This window comes from Schistocerca piceifrons, unplaced genomic scaffold (genome assembly GCF_021461385.2).
Source record: "Schistocerca piceifrons isolate TAMUIC-IGC-003096 unplaced genomic scaffold, iqSchPice1.1 HiC_scaffold_1786, whole genome shotgun sequence".
Classification (NCBI taxonomy): Eukaryota; Metazoa; Arthropoda; class Insecta; order Orthoptera; family Acrididae; genus Schistocerca; species Schistocerca piceifrons.
The window spans coordinates 130651-140700 of record NW_025727663.1 but is presented as its reverse complement, the minus strand read 5'-3'; positions in this window follow the sequence as shown (position 1 = coordinate 140700).

Below are 10050 nucleotides of genomic sequence, written 5' to 3'. Positions count from 1 at the left end.
GGACTCACAGGAGAGTTTCAAATCATAGAAAGTTAGAGTGTCAGTCCTCTTCTACTTATGTCGGTATTGTGCTATTTTGAATTTAAATCCGATGAAATATCTGTGTTTCATCGTCATTAAGAAGGTCCCAGGTATACAGTAAACCTGAAGTGAAGAATCGGAATCTAAAACTGGACTCACAGGAGAGGTTCAAATCATAGAAAGTTAGAGTCTCAGTCCTCCTGTACTTAAGTCGGCATTGAGCCTTTTGTATTAAATTCTGATACAATTTCTGTGTTTCATCGTCAATAAGAAGGTCAAAGGGATACAGTAAACCCGAAGTGAAACATCGGAATCGAAAACTGGACTCACAGGAGAGGCTCAAATCATTGAAAGTTAGAGTGTCCGTCCTCTTGTACTTAAGTCGGCATTATGCTATTTTGAATTTAAATCCGATGAAATATCTGTGTTTCATCGTCATTAAGAAGGTCCCAGGTATACAGTAAACCTGAAGTGAAGAATCGGAATCTAAAACTGGACTCACAGGAGAGGTTCAAATCATAGAAAGTTAGAGTCTCAGTCCTCCTGTACTTAAGTCGGCATTGAGCCTTTTGTATTAAATTCTGATACAATTTCTGTGTTTCATCGTCAATAAGAAGGTCAAAGGGATACAGTAAACCCGAAGTGAAGCATCGGAATCGAAAACTGGACTCACAGGAGAGGTTTAAAATCATAAATAGTTAGAGTGTCAGTCCTCTTGTACTTAAGTCGGCATTGTGCCTTTTGTGTTAAATTCGGATGCAATTTCTGCGTTTCATCGTCAGTAAGAAGGTCCAAGGGTTACGGTAAACCTGAAGTAACGAATTGGAATCTAAAACTGGACTCACAGGAGAGGTTCAAATTATAGAAATTGAGAGTGTCAGTCCTCTAGCACTTAAGTCGGCATTTTGCCTTTTGAATTAAATTCGGATGCAATTTCTATGTTTCATCGTCAATATGAAGGTCCAAAGTATACAGTAAACCTGAAGTGAAGCATTGGAATCTAAAACTAAACTCACAGGCGAGGTTCAAATTATAGAAAGTTAGAGTGTCAGTCCTCCAGTACTTATGTCGGCATTGTGCCTTTTGTATTACATTCGGATGCAATTTCTCTGTTTCATCGTCAATAAGAAGGTCCAAGGGATACAGTTAACCTGAAGTGAAGCATGGTAATCTAAAACTGGACTCACAGGAGAGGTTCAAATCATAGAAAGTTAGAGAGTAACTCCCCTTGTACTTAAGTCGGCATTGTGGCTTTTGAATTTAATTCCGAAGCAATTCCAGTGTTTCATCGTCAATAAGAAGGTCCAAGGTATACAGTAAACCTGAGGCGAAGCATCGGAATTTAAAACTTGACCCACAGGAGAGGTTCAAATCATAGGAAGTTAGAGTGTCAGTCGTCTTGTGCTTAAGTCGGCATTGTGCCTTTTGTATTGAATTCGGATGCAATTTCTGTGTTTCATCGTCAATAAGAAGGTCCAAGGTATGCAGTAAACCTGAAGTGAAGCATCGGAATCTAAAACTGGACTCACAGGAGAGGTTCAAATCATAGAAAGTTAGAGTGTCAGTCCTCTTCTACTTAAGTCGGCATTGTGCCTTTTGACTTTAATTCCGATGCATTTTCTGTGCTTCATCGTCAATAAGATGGTCCATGGTATACAGTAAACCCGAAGTGTAGCATCGGAATCTAAAACTGTACTCACAGGAGAGGTTCAAATCATAGAAAGTTAGATTGTCCGTCCTCTTGTACTTAAGTCGGCAGTGTGCCTTTTGAATTTAATTCCGATGCAATTTCTGTGTTTCATCGTCAATAAGAAGGTCCAAGGTATACAGTAAAACTGAAGTGAAGCATCGGAATCTAAAGCTGGTCTCACAGGAGACGTACATATCATAGAAAGTTAGAGTGTCTGTCCTCTTGTCCTTAAGTCGACATTGTGCATTTTGAATTTAATTCCGATGCAGTTTCTGTGTTTTATCGTCAATACGAAGGTCCAAGGTATACAGTAAACCTGAAGTTAAGCATCGGAATCTAAACCTGGACTCACAGGAGAGTTTCAAATCATAGAAAGTTAGAGTGGCAGTCCGCTCTTACTTAAGTCGGCATTGTGACTTTTGTATTAAATTCGGAATTAATTTCTGTGTTTCATCGTCAATAAGAAGGTCCAAGGAATACAGTAAACCTGAAGTGATGCTTCGGAATCTAAAACTATACTCACAGGAGTGGTTCAAATCATAGAATGTTAGAGTGTCAGTCCTCTTGTACTTAAGTCGGCATTGTGCCTTTGTATTAAATTCGGATACAATTTCTGTGTTTCATCGTCAATAAGAAGGTCCAAGGGATACAGTAAACCTGAAGTGAAGCATCGGAATCGAAAACTGGACTCACAGGAGAGGCTCAAATCATAGATAGTTAGAGTGTCAGTCCTCTTGTACTTAAGTCGGCATTGTGCCTTTTGTATTAAATTCGGATGCAATTACTGCGTTGCATCGTCAATAAGAAGGTCCAAGAGATACACTAAACCCCAAGTAAAGCATCGGAATCTAAAACTGGACTCACACGAGAGGTTCAAATCACAGAAATTGAGAGTGTCAGTCCTCTTGTACTTAAGTCGGCATTGTGCCTTTTGAATTAAATTCGGATGCAATTTCTATGTTTCATCGTCAATATGAAGGTCCAAGGGATACAGTAAACCTGAAGTGAAGCATCGGAATCTAAAACTGGACTCACAGGAGAGTTTCAAATCATAGAAAGTTAGAGTGTCAGTCCTCTTCTACTTATGTCGGTATTGTGCCTTTTGAATTTCATTCCGATTCATTTTCTGTGCTTCATCGTCAATAAAAAGGTCCATGGGATACAGTAAACCAGAAGTGAAGCATCGGAATCTAAAGCTGGACTCACAGGAGAGGCTCAAATCATTGAAAGTTAGAGTGTCCGTCCTCTTGTACTTAAGTCGGCATTATGCTATTTTGAATTTAAATCCGATGAAATATCTGTGTTTCATCGTCATTAAGAAGGTCCCAGGTATACAGTAAACCTGAAGTGAAGAATCGGAATCTAAAACTGGACTCACAGGAGAGGTTCAAATCATAGAAAGTTAGAGTCTCAGTCCTCCTGTACTTAAGTCGGCATTGTGCCTTTTGTATTAAATTCTGATACAATTTCTGTGTTTCATCGTCAATAAGAAGGTCAAAGGGATACAGTAAACCCGAAGTGAAGCATCGGAATCGAAAACTGGACTCACAGGAGAGGTTTAAAATCATAAATAGTTAGAGTGTCAGTCCTCTTGTACTTAAGTCGGCATTGTGCCTTTTGTGTTAAATTCGGATGCAATTTCTGCGTTTCATCGTCAGTAAGAAGGTCCAAGGGTTACGGTAAACCTGAAGTAACGAATTGGAATCTAAAACTGGACTCACAGGAGAGGTTCAAATTATAGAAATTGAGAGTGTCAGTCCTCTAGCACTTAAGTCGGCATTTTGCCTTTTGAATTAAATTCGGATGCAATTTCTATGTTTCATCGTCAATATGAAGGTCCAAAGGATACAGTAAACCTGAAGTGAAGCATTGGAATCTAAAACTAAACTCACAGGCGAGGTTCAAATCATAGAAAGTTAGAGAGTAACTCCCCTTGTACTTAAGTCGGCATTGTGGCTTTTGAATTTAATTCCGAAGCAATTCCAGTGTTTCATCGTCAATAAGAAGGTCCAAGGTATACAGTAAACCTGAGGCGAAGCATCGGAATTTAAAACTTGACCCACAGGAGAGGTTCAAATCATAGGAAGTTAGAGTGTCAGTCGTCTTGTGCTTAAGTCGGCATTGTGCCTTTTGTATTGAATTCGGATGCAATTTCTGTGTTTCATCGTCAATAAGAAGGTCCAAGGTATGCAGTAAACCTGAAGTGAAGCATCGGAATCTAAAACTGGACTCACAGGATAGGTTCAAATCATAGAAAGTTAGAGTGTCAGTCCTCTTCTACTTAAGTCGGCATTGTGCCTTTTGACTTTAATTCCGATGCATTTTCTGTGCTTCATCGTCAATAAGATGGTCCATGGTATACAGTAAACCCGAAGTGTAGCATCGGAATCTAAAACTGTACTCACAGGAGAGGTTCAAATCATAGAAAGTTAGATTGTCCGTCCTCTTGTACTTAAGTCGGCAGTGTGCCTTTTGAATTTAATTCCGATGCAATTTCTGTGTTTCATCGTCAATAAGAAGGTCAAAGGTATACAGTAAAACTGAAGGGAATCATCGGAATCTAAAACTGGACTCACAGGAGAAGTTCAAATCATAGTAACTTAGAGTCCCCGTCCTCTTGTACTTAAGTCGACATTGTGCCTTTCGAAATTAATTTCGATGCAATTCCTGTGTTTCACTGTCAATAAGAAGGTCCAAGGAATACAGTAAACCTGAGGTGAAGCATCGGAATCTAAAACTTGAGCCACAGGAGAGGTTCAAATCATAGGAAGTTAGAGTGTCAGTCCTCTTGTGCTTAAGTCGGCATTGTGCCTTTTGTATTAAATTCGGATGCAATTTCTGTCTTTCATCGTCAATAAGAAGGTCCAAGGTATACAGGAAACATAAAGTGAAGCATCGGAATCGAAAACTGGACTCACAGGAGAGGCTCAAATCATAGATAGTTAGAGTGTCAGTCCTCTTGTACTTAAGTCGGCATTGTGCCTTTTGTATTAAATTCGGATGCAATTACTGCGTTGCATCGTCAATAAGAAGGTCCAAGAGATACACTAAACCCCAAGTAAAGCATCGGAATCTAAAACTGGACTCACACGAGAGGTTCAAATCACAGAAATTGAGAGTGTCTGTCCTCTTGTCCTTAAGTCGGCATTGTGCATTTTGAATTTAATTCCAATGCAATTTCTGTGTTTCATCGTCAATACGAAGGTCCAAGGTATACAGTAAACCTGAAGTTAAGCATCGGAATCTAAACCTGGACTCACAGGAGAGGTTCAAATCATAGAAAGTTGGAGTGGCAGTCCGCTTGAACTTTAGTCGGCATTTTGACTTTTGTATTAAATTCGGAATTAATTTCTGTGTTTCATCGTCAATAAGAAGGTCCAAGGGATACAGTAAACCTGAAGTGATGCTTCGGAATCTAAAACTGGACTCACAGGAGTGGTTCAAATCATAGAAAGTTAGAGTGTCAATCCTCGTGTACTTAAGACGGCATTGTGCATTTTGAATTTAATTCCGATGCAATTTCTGTGTTTCATCGTCAATACGAAGGTCCAAAGTATACAGTAAACCTGAAGTTAAGCTTCGGAATCTAAACCTGGACTCACAGGAGAGCTTCAAATCATAGAAAGTTAGAGTGTTAGTCCGCTTGTACTTAAGTCCGCATTGTGACTTTTGTATTAAATTCGGATGCAATTATTGCGTTTCATCGTCAATAAGTAGGTCCAAGGGATACACTAAACCTGAAGTAAAGCATCGGAATCTAAAACTGGACTCATACGAGAGGTTTAAATCACAGAAATTGAGAGTGTCAGTCCTCTTGTACTTAAGTCGGCATTGTGCCTTTTGAATTAAATTCGGATGCAATTTCTATGTTTCATCGTCAATATGAAGGTCCAAGGGATACAGTAAAACTGAAGTGAAGCATCGGAATCTAAAATTGGACTCACAGGAGAGGTTCTAATCATAGAAAGTTAGAGTGTCAGTCCTCTTCTACTTAAGTCGGTATTGTGCTTTTCGAATTTCATTCCGATTCATTTCCTGTGCTTCATCGTCAATAAAAAGGTCCATGGGATACAGTAAACCAGAAGTGAAGCATCGGAATCTAAAGCTGGACTCACAGGAGAGGTTCAAATCATTGAAAGTTAGAGTGTCCGTCCTCTTGTACTTAAGTCGGCATTATGCTATTTTGAATTTAAATCCGATGAAATATCTATGTTTCATCGTCAATAAGAAGGTCCAAGGGATACAGTAAACCTGAAGTGAAGAATCGGAATCTAAACCTGGACTCACAGGAGAGGTTCAAATCATAGAAAGTTAGAGTCCCAGTCCTCTTGTACTTAAGTCGGCATTGTGCCTTTTGTATTAAATTCTGATACAATTTCTGCGTTTCATCGTCAATAAGAAGGTCAAAGGGATACAGTAAACCTGAAGTGTAGCATCGGAATCGAAAACTGGACTCACAGGAGAGGTTTAAATCATAAATATTTAGAGTGTCAGTCCTCTTGTACTTAAGTCGTCATTGTGCCTTTTGTGTTAAATTCGGATGCAATTTCTGCGTTTCATCGTCAATAAGAAGGTCCAAGGGATACGGTAAACCTGAAGTAACGAGATGAATCTAAAACTGGACTCACAGGAAAGGTTCAAATTATAGAAATTGAGAGTGTCAGTCCTCTTGTACTTAAGTCGGCATTGTGCCTTTTGAATTAAATTCGGATGCAATTTCTATGTTTCATCGTCAATATGAAGGTCCAAGGGATAAAGTAAACCTGAAGTGAAGCATTGGAATCTAAAACTAAACTCACAGGCGAGGTTCAAATCATAGAAAGTTAGAGTGTCAGTCCTCCTGTACTTATGTCGGCATTGTGCCTTTTGTATTACATTCGGATGCAATTTCTCTGTTTCATCGTCAATAAGAAGGTCCAAGGGATACAGTTAACCTGAAGTGAAGCATGGGAATCTAAAACTGGACTCACAGGAGAGGTTCAAATCATATAAAGTTAGAGTGTAACTCCCCTTGTACTTAAGTCGGCATTGTGGTTTTTGAATTTAATTCCGAAGCAATTCCAGTGTTTCATCGTCAATAAGAAGGTCCAAGGTATACAGTAAACCTGAGGTGAAGCATCGGAATCTAAAACTTGACCCACAGGAGAGGTTCAAATCATAGGAAGTTAGAGTGTCAGTCATCAAGTACTTAAGTCGGCATTGTGCCTTTTAAAATTAATTCCGATGCAATTTCTGTGCTTCATCGTCAAAAAGATGGTCCAAGGGATACAGTAAACCTGAAGTGAAGCATCGGAATCTAAATCTGGACTCACATTACAGGTTCAAATCATAGAAACTAGAGTGTCAGTCTTCTTGTACTTAAATCGGCATTGTGCCTTTTGTATTAAATTCGGTTGCAAATTTTGTGTTTCATCGTCAATAAGATGGTCCAAGGGATACAGTAAACCTGAAGTGAAGCATCGGAATCTAAAGCTGGACTTACAGGAGAGGTACAAATCATAGAAAGTTAGGGTATCGGTCCTCTTGTGCTTAAGTTGGCATTGTGCATTTTGAATTTAATTCCGATGCAATTTCTGTGTTTCATCGTCAATACGAAGGTCCAAGGTATACAGTAAACCTGAAGTTAAGCATCGGAATCTAAACCAGGACTCACAGGAGAGGTTCAAATCATAGAAAGTTAGAGTGGCAGTCCGCTTGTACTTAAGTCGGCATTTTGACTTTTGTATTAAATTCGGAATTAATTTCTGTGTTTCATCGTCAATAAGAAGGTCCAAGGGATACAGTAAACCTGAAGTGATGCTTCGGAATCTAAAACTGGACTCACAGGAGTGGTTCAAATCATAGAAAGTTAGAGTGTCAGTCCTCGTGTACTTAAGACGGCATTGTGCATTTTGAATTTAATTCCGATGCAATTTCTGTGTTTCATCGTCAATACGAAGGTCCAAGGTATACAGTAAACCTGAAGTTAAGCATCGGAATCTAAACCTGCACTCACAGGAGAGGTTCAAATCATAGAAAGTTAGAGTGTCAGTCCGCTTGTACTTAAGTCCGCATTGTGAATTTGAATTAAATTCGGATGTAATTTCTGTGTTTCATCGTCAATAAGAAAGTCCAAGGAATACAGTAAACCTGAAGTGATGCTTCGGAATCTAAAACTGGACTCACAGGAGTGGTTCAAATCATAGAATGTTAGAGTGTCAGTCCTCTTATATCTAAGTCGGCATTGTGCCTTTGTATTAAATTCGGATACAATTTCTGTGTTTCATCGTCAATAAGAAGGTCCAAGAGATACAGTAAAACTTGAAGTGAAGCATCGGAATCAAAAACTGGACCTTCAGGAGAGGTTCAAACCATAGATAGTTAGGGTGTCAGTCCTCTTGTACATAAGTCGGCATTGTGCCTTTTGTATTAAATTCGGATGCAATTATTGCGTTTCATCGTCAATAAGTAGGTCCAAGGGATACACTAAACCTGAAGTAAAGCATCGGAATCTAAAACTGGACTCACACGAGAGGTTTAAATCTCAGAAATTGAGAGTGTCAGTCCTCTTGTACTTAAGTCGGCATTGTGCCTTTTGAATTAAATTCTGATGCAATTTCTATGTTTCATCGCCAATATGAAGGTCCAAGGGATACAGTAAACCTGAAGTGAAGCATCGGAATCTGAAACTAAACTCACAGTAGAGGTTCAAATCATAGAAAGTTAGAGTGTCAGTCCTCCTGTACTTATGTCGGCATTGTGCCTTTTGTATTAAATTCGAATGCAATTTCTGTGTTTCATGGTCAATAGGAAGGTCCAAGGAATACAGTAAACCTGAAGTGAAGCATCGGAATCTGAAACTGGACTCACAGGAGAGGTTCAAATCATAGAAAGATAGAGTGTCAGTCCTCTTCTACTTAAGTCGGTATTGTGCCTTTTGAATTTCATTCCGATTCTTTTCCTGTGCTTCATCACCAATAAAAAGGTCCATGGGATACAGTAAACCAGAAGTGAAGCATCGGAATCTAAAGCTGGACTCTCAGGAGAGGTTCAAATCATTGAAAGTTAGAGTGTCCGTCCTCTTGTACTTAAGTCGGCATTATGATATTTTGAATTTAAATCCGATGAAATATCTGTGTTTCATCGTCAATAACAAGGTCCAAGGGATACAGTAAACCTGAAGTGAAGAATCGGAATCTAAAACTGGACTCACAGGAGAGGTTCAAATCATAGAAAGTTAGAGTCTCAGTCCTCTTGTACTTAAGTCGGCATTGTGCCTTTTGTATTAAATTCTGATACAATTTTTGTGTTTCATCGTCAATAAGAAGGTCAAAGGGATACAGTAAACCTGAAGTGAAGCATCGGAATCGAAAACTGGACTCACAGGAGAGGTTTAAATCATAGATATTTAGAGTGTCAGTCCTCTTGTACTTAAGTCGGCATTGTGCCTTTTGTGTTAAATTCGGATGCAATTTCTGCGTTTCATCGTCAATAAGAAGGTCCAAGGGATACGGTAAACCTGAAGTAACGAATTGGAATCTAAAACTGGACTCACAGGAGAGGTTCAAATTATAGAAATTGAGAGTGTCAGTCCTCTTGTACTTAAGTCGGCATTGTGCCTTTTGAATTAAATTCGGTTGCAATTTCTATGTTTCATCGTCAATATGAAGGTCCAAGGGATACAGTAAACCTGAAGTGAAGCATTAAAATCTAAAACTAAACTCACAGGCGATGTTCAAATCATAGAAAGTTAGAGTGTCAGTCCTCCTGTACTTATGTCGGCATTGTGCATTTTGTATTACATTCGGATGCAATTTCTCTGTTTCATCGTCAATAAGAAGGTCCAAGGGATACAGTTAATCTGAAGTGAAGCATGGGAATCTAAAACTGGACTCACAGGAGAGGATCAAATCATAGAAAGTTAGAGTGTAACTCCCCTTGTACTTAAGTCCGCATTGTGACTTTTGTATTAAATTCGGATGCAATTATTGCGTTTCATCGTCAATAAGTAGGTCCAAGGGATACACTAAACCTGAAGTAAAGCATCGGAATCTAAAACTGGACTCATACGAGAGGTTTAAATCACAGAAATTGAGAGTGTCAGTCCTCTTGTACTTAAGTCGGCATTGTGCCTTTTGAATTAAATTCGGATGCAATTTCTATGTTTCATCGTCAATATGAAGGTCCAAGGGATACAGTAAAACTGAAGTGAAGCATCGGAATCTAAAATTGGACTCACAGGAGAGGTTCTAATCATAGAAAGTTAGAGTGTCAGTCCTCTTCTACTTAAGTCGGTATTGTGCTTTTCGAATTTCATTCCGATTCATTTCCTGTGCTTCATCGTCAATAAAAAGGTCCAT